General features: G+C 41.8%; 1 protein-coding gene and 1 long non-coding RNA gene across 3 annotated transcripts in view; both read right to left on the minus strand.

The window, feature by feature from the left end:
• The window catches only part of nr6a1a (nuclear receptor subfamily 6, group A, member 1a), a 125,651-nt gene that overhangs the window by 63,808 nt on the left and 43,922 nt on the right, over nt 1-17,921 (minus strand). The window lies entirely within an intron of this gene.
• The window catches only part of LOC148398407 (uncharacterized), a 37,120-nt gene that overhangs the window by 8,437 nt on the left and 10,762 nt on the right, over nt 1-17,921 (minus strand). The window lies entirely within an intron of this gene.

Consider the following 17,921-nt stretch of genomic DNA (forward strand, 5'->3'; position numbering starts at 1 on the left):
TGCCAAGTGCACACATAGACACCCTTATGTTTGAACACGGTGTTCATAATTGACAATCCGCATCGAGCACAGAAGTCCAATAATAGAACACCGCTTGGGTTCAGATTGGGGGAGCCGTTCCTCCCAATCACACCCTTCCAGGTCTCACTGTCATTGCCCACGTGAACATTGAAGTCACTCAGAAGAACGATGGAGTCCCCAGAAGGAGCGCTCTCCAGCACTTTCTTCTAAGGACCCCAAAAAGGTTGGGTATTCTGAACTGCTGTTCAGTGAATAGGCACAAACAACAGTCAGGACCCGTCACCCCACTTGAAGGTGGAGGGAGGCTACCCCCTCATTCACCGGGGTGAACACCAATGTGCAGGCGCCCAGCCAGGGGCAATAAGTATGCCCACACCTGCTCGACGCCTCTCACCGTGGGAATCTCCAGAGTGGAAGAGAGTCCAGCCCCTCTCGAGAGGGCTTGTATCAGAACCCTAACTGTGTGTGGAGGCAAGTCCGATTTTGTCTAGTCTGAACTTTTCTGCCTCACACACCAGCTCGGGCTCCTTTCCAGCCAGAGAGGTGACATTCCATGGCCCAAGAGCCAGCTTCTGCAGCCGGGGATCGAACCACCAAGGTCCCCCGCCTTTGCCTGCCGCCCAGCTCACTTTGTACCTGACCCCTTTGGCTCCTCCTACAGGTCGTGAGCCCCTTCCCATGGACTCACCACCTGTAGGAGGGGCCTACATGGCCTTGTCAGACCACAACAAACTTTTCCACTTTGCTTCAGCCAATCTCTGATGAATTCTGTGATTTTTCTGGGTGTTGTTGATATATGGCAGGATGAATGATGTGATGGACCGCAGATGATGAAATCCCAAAATTCCATTTACAGTATTGTTTTGTTTATATTTTTAAATTGACCCTGGAAGCATGTTGCATAGTAGCCTAAAAGCAACCGTTGTGACGCCTTGCTTGGCTAGGTTGGCTCCTCGCTAATGACTATATTCGAGGGAAGATGGTGGAGGAGGGCTGCCAGTGTAATTGCGTCGCAATTTTAACAGTTCAGTTTTAACAGTTTAACAGCTTAACAATTCTTAAGCAAAATATGTCTGTGGTGCAAAAGAAAGACTGAAGCCTGTGGATGGAAGCCGTATTATGTGCAAAGTAAGCAAGCTGATCAAAGTGTCCCATACTTGCAAGATAGAAGTGGGCAACTATTTGTTCAAAAGGGCCATGCAACCCAAATGTGTTAAATTTGATGTTTTTTTTTTAAAAAACAAAACAAAACAAAAAAACAGTAAATTGCATTGTTTTAATAAGCCACCATTGTGTAGTCCTGGTGTACTGTATTTTGTAGTAGTTACAAAAACAAATGAAGGAAAAACTAAAAAGAAAAAAAAAGAAAAACTGTTTATTCAGCCACATTATATTACATATTGAGGCAATCTTTTTATAACAAACCTTGCTCAGATGTAGCCTTTTTGTGGCGGAAGTTGCCGCCGAAACTGTCGGAAAAAAGTTTTAAGGTAAGACCTACATAATTTGTCTGAACAAAAGAAAACAAAAAGGCTATGAGTACTGGAGACACAATGAACACAATCCAACCACTTGCTCAGATGTGCCGTAATTCTTGACGTTCACCTATCAGGTCTGTGGGTCGGGAGATACGGAGCACCAAACAACGTCTGGTGGTCATTTTAGAACCACACAAAATACATTATATGCACCCCCGGATAAAATATATATATATCTTTAATATCATCAAATCCACTCAATCATTCATTTTGTAAAATGTCCTCATTCAGATGGCGAGTTACGAGTGAGACCTCTGGGTGAGAGATGGGTATACCCTGGAATGAACCTGAATCAACCACAGGATACATGGAGTCAGGAGAACACGCAAACCCCATACGGTCTAATGGAGTAAAACCCATATCGCCTGACTGTTCGACAGCTGAGCCCATCCATACCAAATCTCAAATTTGCACCGCAAAAAAAAAAACATTTTATCTAACAATTAACTTGTTAAATTGAGCAAATGTAGTCTTTTAACAGTATATTTGTTTAATTATTTCAGGTCCACATACAATTTTAAAAACAAAATTAAAACATTTTCTCAGAAGAATCCAATGGCTCTACAGCATTTTGTAATACAACAACTGAGTCATAGAGCAAATGTTGTCCAAGATGTGCTTAGCAATACTGAATGACTTACTAGTCTTATCTAAAAGGTTACCAAACCACTGTCCTCCTCATCAGAATCTTAACAAAATGCTCTTGACATCCTCACACTGAGCGCCAAAAGCAAGGCAACCTTGTGAAGCAGATCACCCGAATAACAGCTAAACAAAATAGGACACAGCTGTTTGGTTCTTTAGGCTACAAATTAGACTCAATATGTCAGCCAGTATCAAATCATCAAGGATGACTGAAGAAATATCCTCCACTGAACTAATCTGATGCTCTCCCCTTCCACTTCCTTACCATCTCTGTTCTACGAGCAACGCAAGTAGAAATGTACTGTAGTACTGTAATATTAATTTACACTAGATGAGAAAAGAGTAACAGAAGCTGCATTGTGTGTGGTAGATAAATAATGGAGATCTTTAAATAATGAATGGGCCCTTTTCAGCAAGACGGGAGGCACTTGAAAGTGGCAGACGCTCAAGAAGGTAGTGCTGCACTTTGTAGAAGCCATAGAATCTCTAAGCTATCTAGGGCATACCTTACTGGAGCCATTAACCCTTATCAAAGCATCACATTAATTATTCTGAGGACACCAGTGAATGTCCACACAGCCGACTGCAGAAGGACACAGGAATGCTTACATTTGAAACATGAGATGTTTGCTGTAGATAAAATCATGGAGATCACATTGATCGGTAAGATAACAATGTCATTGCCAACACCTATAGCATATAGAACATCCCATAGAAAACTATCTATCGATCGATCCATCGATCCATCGATCCATCGATCCATCCATCCATCCATCCATCCATCCATCCATCCATCCATCCATCCATCCATCCATCCATCCATCCATCCATCCATCCATCCATCCATCCATCCATCCGTTTTTTGGACCACTTGTTCCCACAGGTGTCGCGGGCGTGCTGGAGCCTATCCCACCAGTCATTAGGCAGTAGGCGGGGGACACCCTGAACCGGTTGCCAGCCAATCACAGGCACACAGAGACAAACAACCATCCGCACTCACACCTACGGGCAATTTGGAGTGCTCAATCAGCCTACCATTCATGTGGGAGGAAACCGGAGTGTCCGGAGAAAACCCACGCAGGCACAGGGAGAACATGAAAACTCCACACAGGGAGGGCCGGAGGTGGAATTGAACCCACACCCTCTGAACTGTGAGGCGGACGTGCTAACCAGTGCTAATCATTTTATTTGAGACACAGTACAACGTTGCTGCCCTTTATGCAGACTCCGCAGGTTTCATTTCCAGCCACTCCCTCCACAACCTCGCACTGGTGCTCTTTACTGCCAAGGAATAAGTCGGAGGACTATGTCACGCAGGGTATCTGGTATAAAAGAAAAACCTGCCAAACAAATCATGAATGTGAATCGATGTGGCGATATCTGACGAGAGGATCTGAAGGTCCACTACATAAACTAATCCAGGCCAGAAGGGCAGGTTTCCCTGTCGACAAGCCACCTTCTTTAGTTTCACTGGGAGTACATCACAGTGTTTCAAAGCCAGCTGTGAGAATCCATATTTCATACTGGGTTTCAGTAAAATTGATGGAGAAATAACAGCTGAACCCATTCACATTTCAAACAACTCACCGAGGCGATACTCCAATCAATTAATGGATAAGTAACAATGTTATGTGCATTTTAGACAAAATCCACACAATTCCTCGCCCCCATGAGCCTTTGCACGAATTATGAGCATGGCTTTTGGTAGGAAACAAAACAAAACCTGTCGTAAATGTAATGTAAATGTGAATGTATTTCTATATGACCGCTGCCGACTTATACAGGGTCCGGCAAAATGATCTGACACATTTGTAGGTTTAATAAAATGCAAATAAATTAAATAAACAAAAAAGTTTTTATTTTTATTTTCGAAAAGTACATATAATGCCATTTTGTTTTGTTTTGTTTTGTTTTGTTTTGTTTTGTTTTGTTTCATTTCATTTTCGTTTTGTTTTCGAATAATGTTATTTAGTTTCATTTCAGTTGCGAACATGAATTGGACCGGTGAGCATCACGCTTTCATTGTGGAAACGTTTATCAAGAACGAAGCTGTAATTGCAACAAACGAGCATTCCATTTGCGCTTCAGACTTGGTAGACATGATCCCGTACCTGCTCGAAACACGATCTTGTTATGGGTTACTAACTTCAGAGCCAGTGGATCAGCACTGAAATGAAAATCAACCGGCCGACCTCGCACCGCCAGAACTCCAGAAATTGGGGCAGTGGTAAGACTAAAATAACCTTCTTTGAAAACAAAACGAAAACAAGTATGCCACAAATGGGTCACAGAAAGTTATATATTCTAAGGCAGTGGTTCTTAACCTGGGTTCGATCGAACCCTAGGGGTTCAGTGAGTCGGTCTCAGGGGTTTGGCAGAGCCTCCACTGTGGAGGTCTGAACACACCTGATTCATCATGTAAATTTGTGATGACGCTTATCTGAACTGGTCATGCAAAAGCAACAGCAGAAGTCACACTGATTAGCAGGTGTGTAATTTGTTGTGAGTTCATGCATTGTGTTAGTGTTGTTCTTTGAACAAGGTGTTGTTCATGCACAGCTCATTTTGTGCACCAGTAAAACAACATATATTTCTTGAATTTGAAAAACTGACTTTTATGTTTCATGAAAGAGGGGTTCGGTGAATGCGCATATGAAACTGGTGGGGTTCGGTACTTCCAACAAGGTTAAGAACCACTGTTCTAAGGAAAGAGATCAGTTTGTAAAGTTAATGTGCACTTACTGTTAATGTACATTTAGTGTACAGTTTTTAAATTGGTGGGTGGACATAATAAAATACTTGGCTAGGGATAGACTGACAAAAAATAAATATAGCTCAAATGGTTACAGTCTTAATAGGATATAGATCCCCACAGCAGTGGATTTTTTAATAAGATTACCGTAATTTCCGGACTATAAGCCGCGACTTTTTTCCAAAATTTTGAACCCTGCGGCTTATAGTCAGGTGCGGCTTATATAAGATTTTTTTTCGTGATTTTTGTGATGACTTGATCACTTTTATACACTCGTAAAAAGGCTGTGGACCACTGTTGTGCGGTATCTTGAATAAAAAAACAACAACAAAAATACTATTTTGAAACACTACTATGGCTGCTGCTTATTCTACCTGTGTTGCTTGTGACTTTTATGAGCTTTAGTAGGAATGCACGCTAGGTGACCTGCGTCAAAGGGCTCTAAACCCTTTCTCTTACTCTGCCATGTGACTCAGAAATTACACAAAGCAGTGGCGCTGTTTGGACCATCTGCATTGTATTAAAACCCAATCAATCAGGATTTAAATTCAATTCTTCTGACATTTTGCTTACCAAAAACAAGTTGTAATTAATGTGAACTTTTAATGCATTTTATTCAGAAGGTTACTTTGAACCCTGAGGCTTAAATGGCGGCGCGGCATATTTATGGATTTTTACGGCTTTCTGTGTACTGTCTTTCTTTGTAAAAAAACTCATGTGCTCGTGCGGTTTATAGTCCGGTGCGGCTTATGTAAGAAAAAAACTAAAATATCCCTGAATTTTAGCTGGTGCGGCTTATAGTCCGGTGCGGCTTATAGTCCGGAAATTACGGTAGTAGTAATCTTAAATGCAGGGCAACAGTAGCACCATAAACTCAAAATTAAAGAAAGTAATTCACCCAATAACGGTGCAAACCAGCAGATTATGGTGGAAACAGATTAAGGCTAGCTGTCACTATCACGAGTAAGAATTGGCACAAGAAATTGAGTGGTTGTTTTTCAAGTGAATAGTTGTACGTTTGAACTGTTACCTCGCAGCCCTGTCAAAGCATATGTTGAACAAACTCTTGGAGGTTATTTCCTTCCACAGATATTCATCGCCATTCATGTCTGAATGTCATAAGATTAAAAACAAGTTACTTCACTCTCATTATCACAGTAAGCTTCAAGGTCAAGGCTTTTGGTGTACCCTACAGAAATGAAGTTTCATAGGTAAACCCATTTGCGTTGCAACAACTGATCTGTTTTATCTATTATTTCATATAAATAAAATACACCTGGCTATGTATAGTCTAGTTGTCATTTTGGGTAAAGCTCATAGAAAAAATAACCTTGCAAGCTTGCATTATGGGATCAAACTAAAAAGATCGCTGAGGGGAATTTCTGATCTTTAATATCTGGGAAGTTTGTTTCTACAATTATAGTATATATATAAAAAAAAAGATACCTATGCTGAAGGATAACACTTGGGTGTTTACATTTCAATTGCTTTAAAAGGAACGGTAGAAACAATACATTTAACGTTTCGCAAAAGTTGTGTTGACATTTCTGGCCGAGAAAAAGCTTTGAGACTATGAATAACACCACATTCGTGCAGGTTATTGTGTTTGACTCAAAAGATGAAAAAGGACAAAATAGAACAACTGCAGAAACAAGCATGTTGGCATGTTGAGACACCTCCAGGAGCTCCACACTGTTTGTATTTGGTCTGACGCTGTAACCGGATCTGAGGCACAGGCTAGGGCTGTCACTCCTCAGTGAGATCCCCCTCAATATCCTCACAGCCCAAGGCTCTCCTGTCCTTGAGGACCTCTAGAATGGGAGACTGGGAGCAATGAGGCTACAGAGTATGTTCCTATTCACCCTTATGGGAGAAACACGAGTGATGTCTGGATGCCTGACTTTTAAGTAGCCAACAAGCCAAGTGAAGATCAAGTTGCTAAAGAAGATAGCGTGACGGCTGAATGATCAAAAACCAGACACAACCAAGTTGCCCTCACTATTTGTTTTTAACCAATTTTGCATTAGCGAGATTATTTTTTTAATAGAGAGAGTATGGTCTTACTCTATTAAGTTAAAAACCAGAGTAGACATCAGTCGGGGTCATGAAATAAAATCCAATAAAATAAAGTCAAGTGCAGACAAAACAAACATATCAATATGACCTTGTGTCCCAGACAACAACTTTGAACAGTGCTGAAAGAGAAGGAATTTGGTAGCATTTTAAGGTTCACACTTTGGAGGGTGCAGGTTCAATTCCACCTCCGACCCTCCCTGTGTGGAGTTTGCATGTTCTCCCCATGCCCGAGTGGCTTTTCTCCAGGTACTCCAGTTTCTTCCCACATCCCAAAAACATGCTTGGTAGGCCAAATGAGCACTCCAAATTACCCCCGGGTGTGAGTGCCAGTGCGGATGGTTGTTCGTCCATGTGTGCCCTGCGATTGGCTGGCAACCGGTTCAGGGTGTGCCCCGCCTACTGCCTGATGACTGCTGGGATAGGCTCCGTGGCTAAATGAAACCCCGATAAACGAACCGCGACGTAGCAAGAGATTGATGTAATTTGAGTTTCAAGCGTCACGGCACGGCGGTTGTTTACATAAACGACAAAGATTCGATCATGGGATGACGAAGATGATGAAGGGCCCCACATACTACCGGCATCATTAGCGGCTTTGTTTGTAAGTGACACGGAGGACAAAGAGTTTGAAGGATTTAATGATTTGGAGTGACACAGAGGGTTTGAAAAACTATTATGGCTTTTACGCACGCCCAGTCCTACTCTACGGAGCTTTCTTTCACCTCCGTGGATGGAAGTCGGGGGCCGGCGTATGGCCGGGTGGTTGTCCGGGAATGGTGGATGGGGCTCGGACATGGCTTTTACGCACGCCCGGTCCTATTCTATGGAGCTCTCTTCCACCTCCGTGGCTGGAAGTGCCACCTCCAGGGATAGAAGTCCACGCCGCGACACGCCTGCAAGTCAACGCCGGTGCTTGGGGCCGTGTGGCAGTGAACTATTTATGTTATTGTTATTTGATATATTTTATTTTGTGTAGCAACTTGTATATGTTTTTATCGTTACAGTTCAGTATTTGTTGGCTCGTTGAACTCTTGTTTTGTTAAATAAAGAGCCTTTTACCAAACCCACGTCTTCCCTTGTACTTTGTTGACGCTACAATATAGTTATATACTAGATATGTGGAATAACTACGAGGCTGACGTTAGGGCGCACGCGCGGCGTTGTTGACAAAGGACGAGGAATTTGATGGATTTAATTATTTGGAGTGACACAGAAGGTTTGATAATATTATTGCTTATATAATAGTTATTTGATATATAATTTATATATCGTTATATGGGCCTGTGGAATATTTTGAAGTTCAAGCGCCGTCAGCGGCGCGCACCCGTTTGTTGACATAAAGGACGATCAATGGATTTAATGATTTGGAGTGACACAGATGGTTTGATAATATTATTGCTTATATAATAGTTATTTGATATATAATTTATATATCGTTATATGGGCCTGTGGAATATTTTGAAGTGCAACCGCCGTCAGCGGAGCGCACCCAGCCAGCATTGTTGACATAAAGGACGATCGGTGGATTTAATGAATTGGAGTGACACAGATGGTTTTATAAACTTGTTATTTATGTAATAGTTATTTGAATAACTCTGAATGTTATGTCAGGCCCGTTCTCAGCTCTTCGTTTGTGTTTATGTCACGTTAGCATACCTATCGTTTAGCCTGTTGCTCGTTCATGTCTTTTCTTGGTGTTGGGTTTTGTCAAATAAATTTCCCCCAAATTGCGATTTATACTCCGGAGCGACTTATCTATGTTTTTATCACGTTATTGTGCATTTTATGGCGAATGCGACCTAAATTCCGGAGCGACCTTTAGTCTGAAAAATACAGTACTTTAGCAATCTTGACCAACTCCATATAAAACCATATGCATCCTTTCTGTGGCACGATACGATTTCTCAAGAAAACTTTTTATTCTTCTGCAGCCAGAAGCTATTTATGATGGATGATTAAATAATACATTGTCTCACAGCTACAATGTTACTGTTGTACTACATTATGTTAGGTATACGTACAACTAATCTAGCCCAATCTATATGTTGTATCTATGTTTGTATAATGTATTTATGGGTGTAGTGTAATCTACAGCCCAGTATGAATGACACTGCTGAAATAGGCTACATATTATTTATTCAGTACAATTTTGAGAGCGTTTCATCAAATTCCGCAAATGACAGCTTTAATGTGGCAGCATTCATAGCCCCTACATCTTCCCCGAGCTTCCCCCAACACTTGATGGAATTTGCCATTGCACAATGGTTGGGAAATACACTTCAAAGGCAAAGGCGCATCTAATCTCCCGCACTCTGCACATTGCAAATTTGCTGTGATAATAAGGTCCTGCCATCACAAGCGTTCTTAGGGATCTGAAGCAAGGAAAGAAAATTTCATCTTGCCCTCTCCCTCTATGCATTGCACATCCTTAGAAAACACAAGGCTGAATTGAAGGCTTGTGCTGCAGTTTGAAAGCATCTCCACAACTACCACCTGCATTTCTGTAGAACATTCCCTTCCTTGTATAAAATATTTGTTATATATAAAATAGAACAAGAGAGACACTAATGATTTCACAGTTCTGTGACCTCTTTTCCATTTGTACCCATCATGACATGGGCATAAAGACCTGCTCCAGTGAATTCAATCCGGTCAGTGCACATCGGTAAGCAAACATCCTCCTCATTACTTTGTGATACTGTGTTATGGAGACATTTACTACAGTTTTTTTTATGCAAAGCCTTGCCACCAAGACCCTAAAGCATTACCACATTTCTACTGAACTCACATGTGAAGTTTAGTAGGAAACAGGAACTTAAATAGGAAGCCCTGCAGGTAATGTCTCAAGTGTTTAGTCTGGCTACGGCAGAGTGAGCACAGACTTGTCATGGTAAACACAGCTGCAGGACATGCTGCAGCAACTGCCTCCTTCAACCCAATCTACCTGACCTGACATACAATCCTCCACCCCTTCCATGTTTTTTTGTTTTTTCTACGCAAAGAATGATATGAACTGAGATAATATACTGGCACACATTAGCATAACAAAGAGGCTTTCAGGGTGTTATATTCTAAGGAATCATTGCGACTTTCCAGAATCTGTGCAGGGTACTAAGAAATCTCAAGACGATCAAGATCACTCTCATTCCTGGAGGAAAATGTGAAAACATTGAATCAGCTCTAGGTCATAGGTATTCTCATAATATAAATCCCCAAAACAAACAGCAACAAATACACAAGAATGGCTAAGAGCAAAACATCTGACTGTGCTGCAGAGCCCATACGGTCACAAATATTGTTCAATTGCGGTGATTGACCCCCTTGTGCAATAGAAAAAAATACTTAAAGTAGCATCATTTCTGTCCAGGACAGTTTTATGAGTTTGTTTTTCAAAATAATTTTGATGCACCGAAGAAAAAAATAAATCAATGTCTGATTTCCATTCGTTATTTTTTAGAAAACATTGTGAGGGACTTGTCCATAGTTGCTCAGTAAGTGTCAGGTTTACTTACCCTCCCTCATTTTGTATATTTATGTAAATACTGTTTTGCTTTTTTTCATATTTACAAAAAAAAAAAGATTTATTTTCCAGTTAGTCTTTGTGTTAACTAATAATTATTGGGTCCTTTAGTTAGTTTATAAACCGATATTTTGGTTTTGTTTTCTAATTTTTTATGACTTTGTTATTATTCCATTAAATTAAATTCAGTTCTGAAAGGAAATGTTTTAATCAAATGCGGTGTTGCCCACCGTTTTACGGGTGGTAGATAAAAAGTAATATGCAAAATGAAAGTAATATTAGTACTCGTTACCGAACAACCCGCTCTACTCCCTGTGCCACGGCCGCCATGTTCAGAGAATTGTTTGTGCTGCTTTTTGAAAAAAAGAAATACTCAGCTCATAGTCCAGACTATGAATACACACCTGTATCGACAAAGGATATGATGTCACACAAAAAGCCCATTCCCATCCTTAGGGCCGTGCACCTATTTGGTTAGGCTGATAAAAAGGCCTGTGTGTTGCTTAGCATGGAGCGCTAAGTTATCCAGGTCAGTGTGATCTAATCAGCTGTGAATGAAAGAACTTGGCTGTGCTCCAGGCCTCTACATCGTCATCGAAGGCAACACATACAGTAAATAACTGATTTGAAGGACGCAAATATCCGACGTACAGTAATCTATCACTCCAATTTGTGTTTTGATCAAAGTGCAAGAAATCTGTGAAAACCAGGTTCATAAAATTAGTTTTTGACAAAACAACTTGCAACTTAAATTAAAGTGTTTGTGGAGCCACTGTGCACCATGTAAAAAAGCAAAAGCGTTATCCCCAATTCACACTGACTGGAACAGATGCATTGCGGATGCGTGGCGGCTTCTGTAAGGATTGCCTGGTTCCAGATCTGGATAAAGGGTGTCTGGACTCTACTTCAGCAGACTTGATGAGCATGTTTGTGGCCAATCCAAACTGGGACACAGATTGCGCAGCCTGTGATGATGCCAGACGATGCCAATCTGATGTTGACGTCCCAGAGGACACCCTCAGACGAGTTATAGTAGCTGAGAATCAGGTTGGGGAGTTTCTCTAGGACATGGTATCTGTTCAGGGACAGTTTTATCAGTTTGTGTGGAATCCATAAGCGACCACAGTACTGCCAAATTGTCTTTGCTCTCGTGCGCCTCACGGATCAGCTGTGTTACCACACCAGTGTGTTTAATCTACCCTGGAACTCCTGGTAGTCCTCTCTTCTGCACCAAAGTGTCAATTCAGGAGTTCTTCAGGAGAAATCCTATGAGAGGATTGGAAATGATCTTAAAGGAGGTCTTGTACTCAACACACAGCAAGGAGATTGTTCTAAATTGCTTGATGTTCCTTGCTATTTCCTCCTTGGGAATCTATAGTCCCTTAATGAAGTGTCCCCTCTTTTCCAGATCACTGATCTTCCAAAGATACTTTAACAGGCAGGGACACTATAAACTATAAACTATAAAACCTTGTTAGGAACTCCACTTGGGATTGGTGCTGATGCTGTTCGGACATATTCGATGGCCTCTTTAACTTCCTTTAGGGTGGGTTCACTGCTGTTAAACAAGGTGCTGGTTTCTAGTGGGTATATGAGGGCTGCGCAGTGGCCAAGCTCTTGTGCTCTCATACTGTCACTGTATGTGTTCCTAAGGTGGGTTTTTGCAGACCATACCACATTTACAGACTTCACTCAAAGTCAAATATCCATTCACCAAGGTCATTTCCAGAAAATCCCTCAGTTTGTGGTGCTCATTTTCCCAACCTCTTGGGCGCCCCCCAGGCATACGACTCTTTAGGGTTCTTCTAGCTTTGTTTGGGTGCTCCCATGAAAGAACTGCAGCTTGGGACACTGCCCTGCCTCAGTTGCCATCTTTCCGGGCTGTCAACTGTCCTTCCAGTTGTCACCGCACTTTTGGGGTTGTCATCCAGCCTCTTCCTGGATATGATTGTTAAGATTGATAAGACTTGTAATACACCTCATGGGGCAACCTGGATGTATCATCAGTGATTCTCAATATGAAGCTGCAAACACTCACCAGCCAATACAATGGGTAAAGTGTAAATAAAAATACACTGTAGAATAAAAATTACTGGCATCCCTGCTGCCAGTAATTTACTATCGCCACTCTGCTGGTGGTAAAACACGTGCGTCGGCACAAATACACATCACGTGGACTGAACAATATTCGAACCGAATTACTTTCAATAGCAGGATGATCCTCTCTACCACCTGAGCCGGAGCCACCTGCATTTTATCATTCCTTGTAGTTTACATAAATGTGACACCATCTGTGCGACCAGCTCAGTGGCTTGTGGTAGAGTGTCCGCCCTGAGACTGGAAGGTTGTGGGTTCAAACCCTGGCCGGGTCATACCAAAGACTATAAAAATGGGACCCATTGCCTCCTTGCTTGGCACTCAGCATTAAGGGTTGGAATTGGGAGGTTAGATCACCAAATGATTCCCGAGCGCGGCACCACTGCTGCTCACTGCTCCCCTCTCCCCCAGGGGATGGATCAAAATCACACGGGGATGGGTTAAATGCAGAGGACAAATTTCACCACACCCAGATGTGTGTGTGACGATCATTGGGACTTTAACTTTAACTTTAAAAGGCCAAGTAGCCACTGCTTACAAGTGTGCGCACACGTAGCAAGTGTTATTTTTCTCGTTCGTTCTACTACCTCAGTAGAAACATTTAAGACATGTTTACAGACACATTTCTATGAGATGGCCTTTAACTAACTTGTAGTGGCCGATTCGGCCGGAGTTTGTTTTGTTCTCTCTGCCCACCCCCTCCCTGGCTGGGGAGGGGGTTAGGTGGCGCAAAAGCTGATAGCGGCTAGCTGGATTCTCGGGGACCAATTCAAGATGAGGAAACTGCAGCTCAACCTCCTTGAAGACACTGCCAGGACAATCGAGGGCACCTCCGACATCCATTTTTTCATTGATTTTCATATTATGTATTATTTGTGCCCTCTCTGCATCCATTACAACCTGGTGATCCTGAAAGGGGGATCCTTCCATCTGTGGTCCCTTCTCAAGGTTTCTCATTTTCCCCTGGCAGGGTTTTTTTGAGTTTTTCCTTGCCCTTTTGGGAGCTCAAGATCAGGGGATGCTTTGAGAATAATTGTCAATTTTTGTCTATGTGAAGCCCTTTGAGACTGTTTGTGATTTAGGGCTATACAAATAAACTTGACTTGACTTGTTCAAGGTAGCAATCTGTTGCAAAGACAATATAATGGTCTAAAAAAATCCACACATTAGAGAAAACAGTAGCCTAACTGACCAGAGGTACACAAACACTCACTTAAAAAAAATCCTCACAAAAAAATGTTTTGCCCAATTATAATGACCCAAACCAAATCATTGCAAGGGAATGCAACAATTGCAAGAGAATGCACATTTTTGCAAGGGAATGCAAAGATTGTTTTTGGCAAAAGAATTAAAAAAAAAATTCTTCTGTTTTCTTCCATTAATTCTCAACATGCGTTTTTCTTTGGGGTTTTTTTTAACTGTAGGAAATATTTAACTTGGTAAGTATTTCCTTGCTTTAATTATTACATTAAATCACTCCCTTCTCTGGTCTTCGGAAACATTCAGCAACGATTGGCGTTTATCCAGAAGACCTTGTTCATGTTTGTGTGTATGAAGGCATACCGTATTTTCTGGACTATAAGTCACAGTGTTTTTCATAGTTTGGCCAGGGGTGCGACCCATAATAAGGAGCAATTTATATGTGAAACTATTAACATATTATTACTTGATCATTAACACACTTTACTTACTTACTAGTATATTTGATCACTTAACCCGATATTTTCACTTTAAAACGTATGAGGGCACACTAGGCCTGTGGAATAATTGGAACCGCAACGGACAATGAGTCTGACCTCAGCGCCGCATATGCTTCTGGAGTCAGGAGTGGCGTTGTTTATAGGTGACACGGGGACGAAGATTTTGATGAATTTAATGATTTGGAGTGACACGGATGGTTCGATAAAATTGTTATTTATGTTATAGTTATTTGATATATAGTTTACATATAGTTATATAGGTCTGTGAAATAATTGGAATTGGGACTGACGATGAGTCCGACCTCAGCTCCGCATGTACTTCCAGAGTGACAGAGAGGATGAAGATTTTGATGGATTTAATCATTTGGAGTGACACAGTTGGTCCGATAAAATTGTTATTTATGTCGTAGTTATTTGATATATAGTTTATATATAGTTACATAGGCCTGTGGAATAACTGGAACCGCAACTGACTAATCCATCCATCCATCCATGCATTTTATGAACCGCTTTTCCTCAAGAGGTTCGCGGGCGCACTGGAGCCTATCTCAGCAGCCTTCAGGCAGTAGGCAGAGGAAATCCTGAACTCGTTGACAGCCAGGACACACATAGATGAACAACCATTCATACTCGCACTCACACCTACAGAAAATTTCGAGTGGTCAATCAGCCTACCATGCATGTCGTTGGAATAGCATGGGGAGAACATGCAATGTCCACACAGGAAGGCCAGAGCCGGAATCAGACCCACAACCTCTGCACAGTGAGGTGGACGTGCTAACCCACCTACTGGGTTTATAAACAACCTAATTTCTGTTAAAAATTTGACCAACCCAGGAAGTTGGGTTGAATTGCACACAAAAAAACTGGCAGGCAGTGGGCTTTTTATCCTTTCTTTTCTCGTAAGGCTCCTTATTAATGTCACCTAATAAATGTTTTAAAAATGTATCCGTTGGTATACAATCTGGCGTATATCTCAATTGCAAGTGGTGTTTCATGTCATCCGTTCCCAACATGGATCTGTGCATTAACATAAACTAGACATAAAAATTGGAAGACCTGATATTCATCAGACTTTACAATATTGCTCCCATTTCCCATCAAGGCCCTAATGTGGGATCTCAAAAAGTACACTTCAGTCATCTGCCTCACACAAACACTTGAATACTGGAATACGTGTGGCGAGCGACTGATTAAGGACATTTTATCCATTCATCTAACCTACCACTTACTCCGGGGTTGGTTGCCATGTGGGTCGTGACCAGAGTTGAGGGTAAAAACGTACTGTAGATCACCTGGCAAATCGAGAGCTTTGGGTTTCGGCTCAGCCCCTCTTCACCATGGCACACCAGTACAGAGTCCACATCATAGCAAATGTTGCTCCGATCTGCCTGTCAAACTCACGCTCCACCCTCCCTCACTCGTGAACAAGACCCCAAGATACTCCTCCACTTGGGGCAGGATCTCATCCCCGACCTGGAGAGGACATTCCATCCTTTTCCAACCGAGGACCTTAATCTCAGATTTTGAGGTGGTTATTTTCATAACTGCTTCACACTCGATTGTGAACCACTCCAGTGAGGGTTGGAGATATAGATACCATATCATCTGCAAAAACCAGGGATGTGATAGTGCGGCCATCAAACTGAACGCCCTCAATACTTCAGCTGCGCCTAGAAAATCTATAAATATTATGAACAGAATAGGTGATAAAGGGCAATAATAATCGGAAACAAATCCGATTTATGGCCTTATGACTAATGGGGACCAAACTGACATTGGTGGTGTGGGACTGAACTGCCTTAACCAACGGGTTCGGCACCCCATCCCCCTAAATCAGTGGTTCTTAACCTTGTTGGAGGTACCAAACCCCACCAGTTTCATATGCACATTCACCGAACCCCTTTTGAGCGATTTTTTTTTCTTCAAATTCAAGACATAAATAGATTTTACTGGTGCACAAAATGAGCCGTGCATGATCATCACCTTGTTCAAAGAACAAAATCAACACAATACCTGAACTCACAATAAATGATATACCTGTAAATACGTGTGACTTCTGCTGTTGCCTTTGCGAGACCAGTTTAGATATGCGTCATCACAAATTTACATCGGACCTCCAGTGGAGGCTCTGCCAAACCCCTGAGACCGATTCACCGAACCCCAAGGGTTCGATCGAACCCAGGTTGTTCTTAACCTGGGTCCGAACACACTGCTCTAAATGAAGCGCTGAATCAAATTTACACACCGTGACATATTCTTCATGGGTAACGTCAATCTTTGGTAGCAGAAGTCCATCCTCTCGACATTCAAAACGGCATGTGAGACAGATGGTAATTTGTTTAATTCAGCATTATACTCAATTTTAAGTAGCAAAAGAGTAAAACCCCATCAGACGGATTTCTTTCCTCACCATCACAACTGCTCATCTCTGATTGGTTCCTTTGAACTGTCCGTTTGCTCAGGTTTGCCCCACCTCAGAAACGCGTATAAATGTGACTCCCCACTCGACGACTCGCTGGTACAGCATTGGTCTGGCTTGCAAGGCCAAGACCCCCTCAGCAACTTTAAAGTAGCCACACTGTGCCGTCCTACAGAGATCACTGTCACAACAATTTGATATGATTCTCGATTTACTTTATGTCATTTAACGAGCAACAAAACAAACTACTAGCAGACGAGCTTGATACGTTCCTCAGCCAGCAGTGCAAGTAGAGTTTGCTGTCAGGGCAAAGTTCTCCCTTTTTTGACAATGGCCCAAGTAGGGTTGCAGTAGACACAAGGTTTCCCTACTAAATAAAGATCAACATCAGACCACTTTGTAACATCTTCCTTCCACTCTGTAATCTCATACGAATTGGCAATTTCATCATACCATTGCATTGTAAAATGACAATAAAGGGCATTCTATTCTATTCTAAGTTGTTTTCCATCTGGCAATGTTAGTTCTTTAAAGTAATCTTCACAATCCTTTACAGCTCGTCGGCTCGTGTGTCCATATTATTAACGAACCCTACTGTCCTGCATCCTGATATCATCATTGTTTCCAAACGTGGAAAGGGGTCGATAATGTTCAAACGTCAAATTCAAGTGTGATGTGGAGAGGCATCCTAATCTAAAGGACATTTTTAGATTCCCTAAATATCCGTTTGGAAACGCACTCGTGTAGTGTGTGTGGTATTGTCAGGAAATTACAGGATGCAATATTTTAAATGAAGATACGAAAGAAATATTTGCGGTTCTCTCCATCAAATCATCTTAGTGTGGAGATTGCAAGCTTGCCAGGTTTTGCCCCCCTGTGCGCTAGCTTTTTTCTACATCACCAAAAATTGGATTTGTTAGGATATTTGAAGATTCCAAATTTCCTGAATGTGACTTCTGATTGCTTGCTTGTCTATAAGTGTCCTGCCATTGACCGGCAAGCAGTCCAGGGTGTAGCCCACCTGAAATCAGTTGGGATAGATTTCAGTTATTGAAACCACAGTTACCATACTTGCAATGAGTATTCAGTTGATTTCTTCGGTAAAGTCTGACAACGATACTGATTTGCACCTTCCAGTTGTTTTTCTGCA

Source organism: Syngnathus floridae, chromosome 5, assembly GCF_059516105.1.
Source record: "Syngnathus floridae isolate MCC-2025c chromosome 5, RoL_Sflo_1.0, whole genome shotgun sequence".
In the NCBI taxonomy this organism is placed as follows: Eukaryota; Metazoa; Chordata; class Actinopteri; order Syngnathiformes; family Syngnathidae; genus Syngnathus; species Syngnathus floridae.